Source organism: Gopherus evgoodei, chromosome 11, assembly GCF_007399415.2.
Source record: "Gopherus evgoodei ecotype Sinaloan lineage chromosome 11, rGopEvg1_v1.p, whole genome shotgun sequence".
Classification (NCBI taxonomy): Eukaryota; Metazoa; Chordata; order Testudines; family Testudinidae; genus Gopherus; species Gopherus evgoodei.
This window is the reverse complement of record NC_044332.1, coordinates 21,092,641-21,104,794: the sequence shown is the minus strand read 5'-3', so window position 1 is coordinate 21,104,794 and position 12,154 is coordinate 21,092,641. Positions and strand designations below refer to the sequence as shown.

General features: G+C 48.0%; 1 protein-coding gene across 9 annotated transcripts in view; it reads right to left on the bottom strand.

Moving 5' to 3' along the window:
* Positions 1-10,085, bottom strand: part of ALS2 (alsin Rho guanine nucleotide exchange factor ALS2) — an 80,457-nt gene extending 70,372 nt beyond the window's left edge. For 2 of the 9 annotated variants that reach the window (XM_030579265.1, XM_030579266.1), the window contains exon 1: positions 4,191-4,319. The gene's annotated coding sequence lies outside the window, so the exon portion shown is untranslated. Of the gene's footprint in view, positions 1-477; positions 505-4,190; positions 4,320-6,795; positions 6,978-9,997 lie in introns of those variants that run through there. The other 7 variants (XM_030579257.1, XM_030579263.1, XM_030579258.1 and 4 more) reach the window with 6 other exon arrangements.
* Positions 10,086-12,154: the final 2,069 nt, after the last annotated feature.

Below are 12,154 nucleotides of genomic sequence, written 5' to 3'. Positions count from 1 at the left end.
AGAGGGGGGCAGCCAGCGTGACATTTCAGATACATAAAGTTGAGAGGTGATAATGGCTGTGGCATAAAAATTTTCAGTTGTCCAAATACAGTACATTGCACTGTTGTTGTAGCCATGTTGGTCCACGAATATGAGAGGAGACAAAAAGTAGGTAGGTAGTATCTTTTATTGGACCAACTTCTGTTGGTGGAAGTGAAAAGCATTCAACAGTCTTGAAGAAGAGCTCTGTGAAGCTTGAACGCTTGTCCCTTCCACCAAACAGAATTTGGTCCAATAAAAGATATTACCTCACCTACTTTGTCTCTTTCAGAGATGTTACACTGATGCATATTCTTTGTCACATGCAGTCATTCTAATAAAAATGAAGTCCAAGTGATAACATTTTTCAGAGATAAAATAAATTGAGCTTTGTTATTTGGTGGCTCTTATTTAATATGGTACAACCTTAAAATAAAGAGATAAAAATAAATTAAATACCTTTGATTAAATGTCGTGGCCCACTCTCTTAAAAAAAAAAAAAAAAAGGACACTTAAACCGTATTTGCTACAACACAGTTACTAACTGCCTCAGTTACATTTACAGTTACCACCTGTTGCAAATAGTCATTTTAAAATGATCTTTGATTAAAATCTCAGTCAGGATACGCAATACCTGAGAATAAACAATAAACCATAGCTTAATTTTTTTTAAATGAGTCACAAAATGTTTTTGGAACCTCTAACCATGTGAAATATTCTTATCTAGAATAATAATACATCACAGTGAAGAAACTCAAAAGAACACAAATTCTTTGAGTCTGATGACACTTTCTAACCCCAAGATTCATACACACTTAAAATCACTGTGGGCAACTCAGGCTTCAGAGATTGGAATCACATTTCAATCAGATACCTGTGAAAAAAGACTTACACAGATAATGTTAAAATACCCAATGATTAGATTGTAGTCATGAGCAGAAACTAAGCTTATTCAAGATCATGCACGTACATGTTTTGTAACATCAGAGGTTAAAGTATTAGTTTTAGTTTTGTTTTTGTTAAGGTAATAAAAACAACTGAGCAGCAGACTAAATTTTAGATATCTGGCAAGATCTCTTCTAGCACTCATCTGAAGAATGGCACAATACAGCGGATGTAGTTATTGAGTAAGAAAAAATTACAACATGGATTGATACTAGGCAAAATAGAAAAGGTAAGTGGTGTTTTAATTTTTACAAACACACTTATACTAAAATTAAAGTTATTAGGTATACTGATTAGAAAGTATTATTTAAAATTACACATTAACTATTTTACCTAAGTTATCTTTATACAATACCTTGCCATTTATTAGAAAGACAAGGTGGATGAGGTAATAACTTTTTATTATACCAACTTCTTTTGGTGAAAGAGCCAAGTTTCTGAAGAAGAGCTCTGTGTAAGCTAAAAAACCTGTCTTTCACCAACAGAAATTGGTCCAATAACAGATATAACCTCATCAACCTTGTCTCCTGGGAACAACACAGCTACAACCACAAAGCAAACTTTTATTTGTCATTTCTAAGGCATTTAAAACCTTTAAATTTATGTAAGGATTAATTAAAGCTTAAATCACTCCTGAGAGATAGTTAATTATTATTTACATTGTACAGATAGGTAATTGAGGGACAACATTTGAATAACTTGCCCAAGCCACCTAGTGAGTAGCTCGGATTAGAGCCCAGGAATTCCCAATTTCTAACTATACTGTCTGACCACTGGACATGCTACCTTAATTTTTTTTTTATTTATTTCTTTTACTGATCTTCATACATTCTTAAATTCAGCTTTACAGAATATTTGTAAAATTTTGTAACATAATACATAAACATTTAAAAAACCTAGGTCTCTCTTGACCAGAAACTACAAATAATGCTGAATAGAGCCAAGTTATGGGATGGTTTTTTTTGTGCACATATGGTGACTTTCAAGAGATGGAACTGATTTTTCAATTGGATTTTAACCCAAGTGCTCCAAGAAGTGTAACATCAGTGCACTATCCTATAACCTTGTAAGAATTATTTCAAACGCAAGAAAAAAAACCTACAGTACAGTATAAAGTATGCCGGTTACTACAGAACTGTGTTCATTATTGACCATTCAGTGATAAAATCATACATATTCGATGCCACAATACATTTTCCATTACACTCAAATCTCAACCAAAATAAAGGACCTCATTTTTGTACATACTGTAACTTCTATAAGCTTTATAACATGGCCATCCCCCCTTTGATTTACTTACCATTTCTATTTAATAACTAGACATTTCAGTGACTATCCAAAACACAACTAACTAAACTGTCACAAAGAAAGTTTTAATAAGGATGTTGCAGCATATGCTTCAAATTTATACTAACAAAAACATAAATTTGCAATATTTCTGTCAAACTGATAAACCAGCAGCAGGGCCTTTGGAGGAAGTTACATCCACCCTTCCTCAGTCAGACAAAAGTTGGCCCTGTTGATGTTAGGAAATTTTTCTGTAGTTGTCACCTTGTTGCTAACAGTGGTTCAGGTCCACTAGTATTAACAATGCAGGTAACCCCCATGTATGTGGGCCACTAGTTGCCAACAATGTTTTTAACGCTGTGCCAATAACGTCTGCCTTAGCCAGGTTAAATGACAATGTTAAATATGAAGCAGGGCTGCAGCAGGTGGTACATCTATGTTAGGGCTCCCAATGTTGCTAACATCAGTGCAGGTGAACCTGTAATGGCAATTTCAAACAGTGCTGACAGATGGCCTTTGGAAATGTGATCCTAGGAGACCTAGGGTAGAAAGGTAAGTACAGTGGGGGAAGAGGATGTTAGCAAACCAAAAACAGGGTGGGCAGGGTGGCAGGGAGGGAGGAGAGACCAGCAAAAATAAATAGTTTTTAAAAAAGTAACATCCAGACAAAGAAGAGGGAAGAGCATAAAGGACAGAGAAGATGTGACTAGCTTACTATTAGGAGGAGGAATCTGGTAGCTGAAAAGCAATAGCACAGCCCCAACACAAGGTAATAGAGTTTACTGGATGGGTAAACATAGATCTCCAATAAAATATTTTGGCTAGAATTGCTAGTCCCCTCTGTTTGACAGCATGTGAGTGGGAGTCACTAACAAAAAAAGAAGTTAGATCTGTTCACCCTTACAGCTATTTGATATTTTTAAAATTAAGATATTTGATCTGTGCACATATTTCATGTGACATTTATGCCATATAACCGGTCATAAAAACCACATCCACACAATACTATTAACAACAGTGTATGCTCCTCCATAAGCACACTTCAGCCTGGCCATGGAAGAGCCACCTTTAATAAATAAGACTATTTAGCAATCCCTGGTCTCTTCTGACATTATCAACACGTTTATCAAATGAGCACCAGCCAAATTGGATTCCCCCCCCCCCTTCATGTGGGCACTAGTTCTCTGGGGACTGGAGTGACATTACCAAACTTATACACTGAACAGCCACCAGATAACTTTCACTTAACTACTGAGGGAGCTGAACTCATCCCACCAACCCAAAGAGGTTGGACTGGTCCATGGACTATTGCTACCCCATGAGCCCAGCGCTCTGGCCGTTCCCGCTTTAACTGCGTGAGGGGGCTGCTCCGCCGGCTGGTGCATCTCACTGCCCGGCGAGCCCCCGACTCCCACCCCCGGTCTGAGCCCTAGTGAGCCCCCCACAACGAGAAGCCACCGGCCCCTTTGGCAGGTCACCGACACCCAGATCCCGCCCCGCTGCCCTCCTCGGAAAGGATGCAGGAGCCTGAGGCAGCCTCGCCTCACCTCAGCAGGGTGCCGAGGACCATCCCCACCCGCCCGCCCGCCCGCCAGAAGCGCCCCGGGCTGCGCTGAGCGCCGCCAGCCCTGGCACTGCCAGGCGGTCAGGTCCCCGGGACCCGGCGGGCGACGGGCGAGCACAGGCGGGGGACGTGCCAAGGCCACACAGGGGCCGGCGCCGGAGCTGGGAAGAGCCCCCGGCTCTGGGTCCCGCGCGGAGCGGAGCTCTGAGGGGGACGGCGAAGGATGGGGGCCTTGCGCGCCCCGGGGAACGGATGAGGCGGTTGGCTAACTGCAGCGCCTCTGCCCCCCACCCCGTCACGTGACGTGACTCAAGTTTCACTCCCCGCCGGGCGCCAGCCCTTCGCGCCCCCTCACTGAAGCCGACGCTCGCGCTACCTCAGGCGGCCGGGAACCACTTCACCTGGCGCCGCTCTCGTCTTAGCATCCGGATCGCCGCGGGCTTCGGCGGCTCAGAGATCAGCTGATTCACACGGGGGAAAGGGGCGGGGCCTAACGCCAGCTCCCTCCGAGTCACGGCTGATTGGTAAAGAGGTCGAACCGCGGGGCGGGGGCGGGACTGAGCGCGCAGACGGACGCTCGTCTGGGACAAACTAGTGTGAGGGGCGTTAGAGAACCGTCCGGGGAGTGAGCCCCGGGGAAGGAGAGTTTGCATAAGGCGGACCGCGTGGGAATGGTTTGCCTCCCCTCCGGCAGTGGTGTGTTGGGAGCATCCCTCTCGAAGGGAACGGGCACATCAGTAGCCTTAGACTGGTCCCATAGTGTAGGGATCGGTCCTGGTTGGCAAGCCACCAGAGATCGCCCCCTGCAGACTCCATATTACCACAGAACGGAAAAGTACAGCACGTTTGCATGCAGCGGGTGGGGGGAGGAAGGGGAAGGGAAAGTTCTCCACGAATGCGAAGCAAGTAAACGAGGCTGTAAATCACGCTTGACAATGTAACCCAAAAGAATAAAAGGGCTGCCACTTCCCGCATCTGGTGACCCCGACGTGATTCCAGCCCTCCGTACCCACCGGCTGGCCGAGCCGTGGTGCACCACAGTGCGTCTTCGCGCACTCCCTCGTGAGTATGGGGGGGACTTGTCCGTGCAACAGAAGGCTCATGCGAAAGAGCTGGTTCAATTACTCAAGGTAACCGGTCGCACAACAGCATCACAGCGACATGTGGAGGATTTGCTCCATGTCATAGAGGTTAAGTGCCCTTGGTACCCCGAGAGAGGATCTCTCGAGGTTTCTGATTGGCAAAATGTGGGCGAGCGACTCCTAAGAGAGCCGCGAGCACCCATCCAACACATTTTGCTGTGGCAACATTGTGCAGAGGCAATCGGGCGTTTGCGGAAGGAGGCGCCCCCGCTTGCCTCTCCCACCCCTACCCCACCTCCATCCTATGCCACGGAACCTAAACCCCCTTGTCCTGCCCCTAGGGCGACGGCTCCCAATCTTACCCTCTCTAATCCCCCGTTACCGTCGCCTCCTTCTCTTTCGCCCTCGCCGGCTCAGAGCGCAGTGCAAGCTGCTCTCCAGCAGGCGATGGCGACAGACGCCTCTCCCTTGGAGGAGTGGGAGGGAGAATTCCCGGCCCTCTATCAGTTACTTATGGCACAAACGCTGCCGGAGAGGCAACTGCTACCCATCACCCGTTACCGTTCAAGGTCATTAGTGAGCTAAATAACGGGATTCGCCAATCCGGCCTTCGCTCCACTTATGTGGAGGGTCTCATTGAAGGGCTGGGCACTGTCTATGTTATGTTGCCAACGGACTGAAAACACCTGTTCCGAATAATTTTATCTCCCGCCCAGTATTGTGTATGGGACAGTGAGTTTCGGGCTGCGGCATTGGCCATCTCCTCTGCACAGAACATTCCTGACCAGATTTATGGGCCGGGGGCGTTTGCGGAGGTGGAGGCGCAATTAACGCTCCCGGAAGAATCCTTCAAACGCACCGCACTCTCCGTCATGCGAGCGTTTCGTCGCGTTCCCATGACTGGCAAGCCCTTGTCGTCCTTCACTAGTATTAGACAAGGGTCTTCTGAGCCCTTTCATCAGTTTGTAAATAGATTAAAAGAAGCCATTGCTCAACAAATCGATAACCCAGAAGCCCAGGAAGAACTAATTCGTCGGCTGTCGGCAGAGCAGGCCAATGCCGATTGTCGCCGTATTCTCCAAACAGTCATTCACCGCGCGCAGTACTCTTTGGCGAACATAATTCAGGCTTGTGCCGAGGTAGGGACACAAACCCATATAATGGCGTTGCTCGCCGGCGCCTTGTGCGCCGGCAGCAAGCCTTTGGGCAATTGCTTTAATTGTAACAAGCCGGGCCATTTTCGCCGAGAGTGCCGGGCGCCGGGGGGAGGAGCTAGCCGCGAGCGGGGACAACCACCAGGAGGAGGGGGTGGAAATCGCCCAAACAAAAAGTGCCCCAAGTGTAACAAGGGCTTCCATTGGGCTAATCAGTGCCGCTCTGCCCCTTCGGGAAACTCCCAGTCAGGCCCCCCTCAGGCCCCGGTCTAACCGAGGGAGAAAGCGGTTTCCCTCCCCCTGCCACCTCTGGCAGTGTGGGTATCGATCTGGAAAACGCACAAGACATGAACTCTCAGCTCCCCGGAGAGGTACTCCTGATGCCCACTCAACTTCGGGGCCCCCTTCCTCCTGAAACGGTGGGACTTGTGCTCCCCCGTTCTTCTGCTCACTATAAAGGCATTATGACTGTTCCGGGGGTCATTGACGCTAATTATACCGGCACCATCTATGCCCAATATTGGGGGCAGCTTCCGCTGTCCCTTAAGAAAGGGGAGTCCTGGTCCCAATTGTTGTTGCTTCCTTACTATTGTCCCGCAGTTTCCCTACAGGAACGCACAGGGGGATTTGGCTCCACACGTGCTAACCCCCTGCAGTCCACCAACGGCGAGAAGGTGACAACCGACTCAACTTACCATCCTCAAGTCGCTGCTGTGCTCCAACACATACACAATCGTAAGCCTACCTGTCCTTATCAAATCCACGGTAAGGTTTTGACGGGGCTCTTAGACACTGGGGCTGACGTCTCAGTAATTGCAAGCAAGGAGTGGGACCCTTCCTGGCCCTCCGAAGTGGCCCCTTCGGTGTGGGGTGTTGGAGGTAGCCAAGCCTCCAAACAGAATAGCAATTGGCTACCAGTGGTGAACCCTGCAACACAATTAACAGTGGCTCAAATTAAACCCTGTATTCTTCCCATTGAGTTTAACCTGTGGGGCCGGGATCTCCTTTCTCAGTTGGGAGCTACGCTTGTATTTCCTTAAATTCATGCACCCATATCACAATCATTATTACAGCGAAAGCTGGAACAAATCCGAGATTTACACGGCTTTCGTTAGCCCCCTCCTTAGCAATGGCATTCACTGTAATAACTCCAATCCAGCTGCACAAGATGCCTATAGAGTAATATGCCACGCCGCTCACCGTAGCCGGTTGTTTGTCCGGCGCTCTTTCTCACAAACCTCCTGCCTCGCGGTCTTACGCCCATTTCTGTATATTCAACAAATAGGAGGCCGCTTTAAAGTATATTTTATAACCACCAATTCCAGCCACCCGCCTGCGGGGTTTTATGAGGCAAAGTATAGCAAGGACCGTAATTGGTGCCTAGCCTTAAGTGCCCTAAATCCCAACTGGGAACAGCTGAACCACCTCTATCGTAATTTTTTCCACCCCTTTAGTTAGATTATTTTCCTTTGTTTTTACATGGCAACTGCTCCCACTGCCTTAGCCTTCACATGGAAACCTCATTCCCCTGTTTGGGTGGAACAGTGGCCCCTTCCCGCCGAAAAGTTAGCCGCACTCAACACCTTAGTTCAGAAACAATGTACAGCCCGACACCTTAAACCCACCACCAGTCCCTACAATACTCCTGTTTTCGTGATAAAAAAAAATCAGGAAAATGGCGGCTATTACATGATTTGCGGGCCATTAATAAAATCCTAGAACCCATGGGCCCCCTGCAATGTGGTTCCCCAAATCCCAATCTTATCCCCCAAGGTTTCCAATTGGCTGTAATTGATTTAAAGGATTGTTTTTTCTCCATCCCGCTCCAGGACCAAAATAAAAAGTATTTTGCTTTCACCGTTCCTGTCCTCAATAATTCTTGCCCAACCCAACGTTATCAGTGAACTGTTCTCCCTCAAGGCATGCTTAATAGCCCCACCTTGTGCCAGCATTACGTAAATACTGCCTTAACCTCCTTTCGGCAAAAGTTCCCCTCTCTCCTTGTTTACCATTATATGGATAACATCTTGATCGCCGCCCCTGTCCTTCCGAGGGAGTGGCTTAGTCAGTTGACCTCCTCTCTGCAAAGTTACGGGCTACAAGTTGCCCCAGAAAAGGTTCAACTTCATGAGCCCTTTCAATATCTGGGCCATAAACTTCAAGCCACCTACTCCACTCCAGTTCTTCCTTCTCTCCACCTTCCCAACCCTGTTACTTATGTGGTCTTACAACAACTTTTGGGAGCTATTAATTGGCTCCGCCCCTATTATCAAATTACCACCCAAACCTTGCTCCCCCTCTTTATGGCCCTTACCCAAGGCAAACATCCTTCTAATCTTATTACCCTTTCTACTAAACAATTGGCTGTTTTAACTACATTAAACCAGCTTTTAGCCCAACGCTGGGTGGACCGTGCTTGTGAAAATGTGCCGCCAAAATTAATCTGTCTCTGTGACACCCTGCAGCCCTGCGCCATTGTGGCTCAAGAGCCTGCTGCTGCCCCACTACACATTCTTAAATGGCTCTACCTCCCACATTCTCCCCCTAATACCTTATCTCCCTTGGAGCTCATGATTGCCCAGCTAATTACCAAAGGCCGGCACCGCTGTCGTGCCCTTTTTGCATTGAATCCCGTGAAAATTGTCCTCCCGCTCCCATTACGCGGTACCGAATCAGCCCTTGCTTTTTCTAATGCCCTCCAACTGGCCCTGGCCGGTTTTGTGGGTTCCCTTTCTTATCACACTAATAAAAACCCTCGCTTGCATGCCATTCGTCACATTCCCTCTGTGTTTCATAACCTTTGCCAACATACCCCCATAGCTGATGCACTTACAGTTTTTACTGATGGCTGCCCAACCCGCGGTGTGGTTTCTTGGCGTTCTGACGCACAATGGCATTCAAAATTTACCACTCCTCAAACAAGCCCTCAGCGAGCAGAACTTGCTGCTCTTTGTTTGGCCTTCTCTCACTTCCCCACCATCCCACTCAATGTTATTACAAATAGTCTTTATGTTGCTAATGTTTGCACCGCCATAGCTGGAAGCTATGTGATGCCGCTCATGGAGCGGTCACTCCTTGCCCTCTTCCTCACCCTTCAACAATTGTTACGTTCCCGGACTTATCCATTCTTTATTGCGCATATTCGTAGCCACCTTCCTCTCCCCGGGGTATTGTCCGAGGGCAACGCTTATGCTGATGCACAAGTGCGCATTTCCTGGGTTCACTCCCCTACCTCCAGCCACGCCTTTCATCATCAAAATGCTAAAGCTCTTGCTCAAAAATTCTCCATCCCATTGGATGAAGCTAAGGCTGTTGTCCAACAATGCCCGCAATGTTCCTCCCTCCGCTCCTACCCCCCCCACTGGCATTAACCCCCGCGGCCTCGGCGCCAATCAGCTTTGGCAAATGGACGTCACACGTTTTCCCCCTTTCTCCCCATGGAATTTTCTTCATGTTACTGTTAACACTTACTCTGGTTACCTGTGGGCCACGCCCCACAAAGGAGAACGTGTTCGACACGTTATCAACCATTTTGTCCGTTGCTTTTCTGTTATGGGCATCCCGGCCAAGCTTAAAACAGATAATGGGCCCGCGTATTGCTCTCAGCAATTCGCTGCTTTTTGCTCCCGTTGGGGCGTTGTGCACACCTTTGGCATCCCCTATAATTCACAGGGCCAGGCTATTGTAGAGCGCGCCAACCGCACCTTAAAAACTGCTCTCCTCCAACAAAAAACAAAAGAGGGAATTCCGCCCACCTTGCCAGACAAGGAAGAGTGGTTAGCACACGTATTATACACAATCAACCATTTAAATCTTGTTTTTGATGGCACCCATTATGTCTCCCGTCTACAAAAACACTTTAGGTGCAAGGAAGAACTCCCCGCCCCGAAAGTAACGTATCGGCAACTCCCTGGAACTACGTGGAGTGCCCCAGTTCCTTTGATTACCTGGGGGCGGGGATACGCAGCCGTCAGCACACCAGAAGGACCGGTGTGGGTCCCAGCTCGTTACATACGTCCGTGGAAGGAGGACCCCACAAGCGGCCCACAGCATGGCGTGGCACCAGGGCCTTAACAATCCTATTCCCGACTTCAATCAGCTATTGACAACAACAGTTACTTTGTCTCAAGAACGACGCCGCGGTACTCCCAATGCCCCAGTGACGTGGGGACAGATAAAGTCCCTCTCTCAGCAAGCTGAACGCCTGCTGGAACAACAAGATAAGGAAAAGTCCCCAGAAAATTTGTTAACTGCCCTTATTGCTTGCCTAAATGCTACTTCTTGTGTGCTTTTAGGCATGATGATATTTGTTGTTTGTCTGCCCTTGGGGTCCGAGACAGCAATGCATCCCCCTTACTCTCCGGCTGCTAATGTATGGGAGGTCCTGGCCCTATCCATTAATCGTACTGATTTTTGCCTTTCCCAGCAAACAGCAGTGGGGCAATTACTTGATACGTGCCTTATCCCAGTTTGCCATGATGCCAACGAAATAGAAAATAGTACCTGGTTTTACTCCAGCCTAGAGAGCAACACCACAATTAAAAATTTGGGCTTTTCAGCCTATCATAATTGGGGACCCCAGTCCCAACGCCTCCCGAATGGGGCTGTTCAGTTGCTTACCCCCTATGTTGCTGATTTAAATGCTAGCTGTGCACGTATGACCAATTGCACGGCGCACACCTGTGTCACTCTCCCTGCCACCCCCCTTAATTGTTCCAGGCAACATAATATCTCTTATCTTTACAAGCACATAAAATTGCCCCCTGGATGGTTCTGGACATGCGCTGGCCGAACCTTTAATTACATCCCGGCTAATCTTACTGATGGCACCTATTGCTGCATCAGCCGTCTGTCCCTCATTCTCACTCCCCGGTCCGAGCATGCACCACGAGCAAAGCAATCCTATACTCAGCTGTCTGCTGACTGTGACTCCGAAGTCCACCTCCTTTCCAAAACCGAATATGTGGCACTGGCTGCCTCCTTAGTCGCTGTACCTGGCTTAACGGTAATTAATGGTAAAAATATCAACCGGTTAGCATGTTCAGCTGTTAAAGCTCTAAACGCTACCTCTATTGCCGTGGCGTTGCTTAATGAGGAACAGACAGAGCTGCGCCATGGAATCCTGCAAAATAGAGCTGCCATTGATTACCTTCTTTTATTGCATCACTATGGCTGTAAAAAGGTTAATGACATGTGTTGTTTCAACATGTCTGATCACTCTCATGCTATTAATAATCAACTGGCCATAATCAAAAACCTTACTGCTCAAATTCAAATTCAAAACGACCCGTTCTCCTCCTGGTGGGACTGGCTCTCTAGCTGGCTACCGGGATGGGGCTGGTTGCATCAGTTAATAACCTATGGAGGACTCTGCCTTTTGCTCCTCATACTCACCTGCTGTGGCATTCAGTGTATCCCCTCCTTAATTTCGTTGTGTACCCAAGGGTGCCCAGGGTCCAAACAAAAATCTGCCCTCTCCTTCTAAAAGAAAAGGGGGAGATGTAGGGATCGGTCCTGGTTGGCAAGCCACCAGAGATCGCCCCCTGCAGACTCCATATTACCACAGAACAGAAAAGTACAGCACGTTCTGCATGCATGCAGCGGGTGGGGGAAGGAAGGGGAAGGGAAAGTTCTCCACCAATGCGAAGCAAGTAAAGAAGGCTGTAAATCACGCTTGACAATGTAACCAAAAAGAATAAAAGGGCTGCCACGTCTGACGACGGGGCGCCTTCCTGAGCAAACGAGCTGTCTGTGTCTGGTTCCTTCCCGCACCATAGGGCCCAGGGTAAATGCATCTTTCCCTGCACCGGGCAAGCCTCAGCCACACTGCCCCATCTCATTCTCCTTCCTCCCACTCCCAGCCCTTGGCCTGCATAGATAGCATCCCCACATTGTCAGCCGCAACCAACCAAGCGTTCAAAAATCATGTCAAGCCCCTCAAAACTATGAGATGGGCTTAGAGATCAGGGTTCTTTTTATTTGCCTTCTGATGTTTGCGTCTCTGAGGTGTACTTGGGTCACGTTTCAAGCTTTTCTCTGTCATCACAATGGTTAGAAATGTTAGAAAAAATTAAAACAGAATCTTGCATATTCACATGACTCCA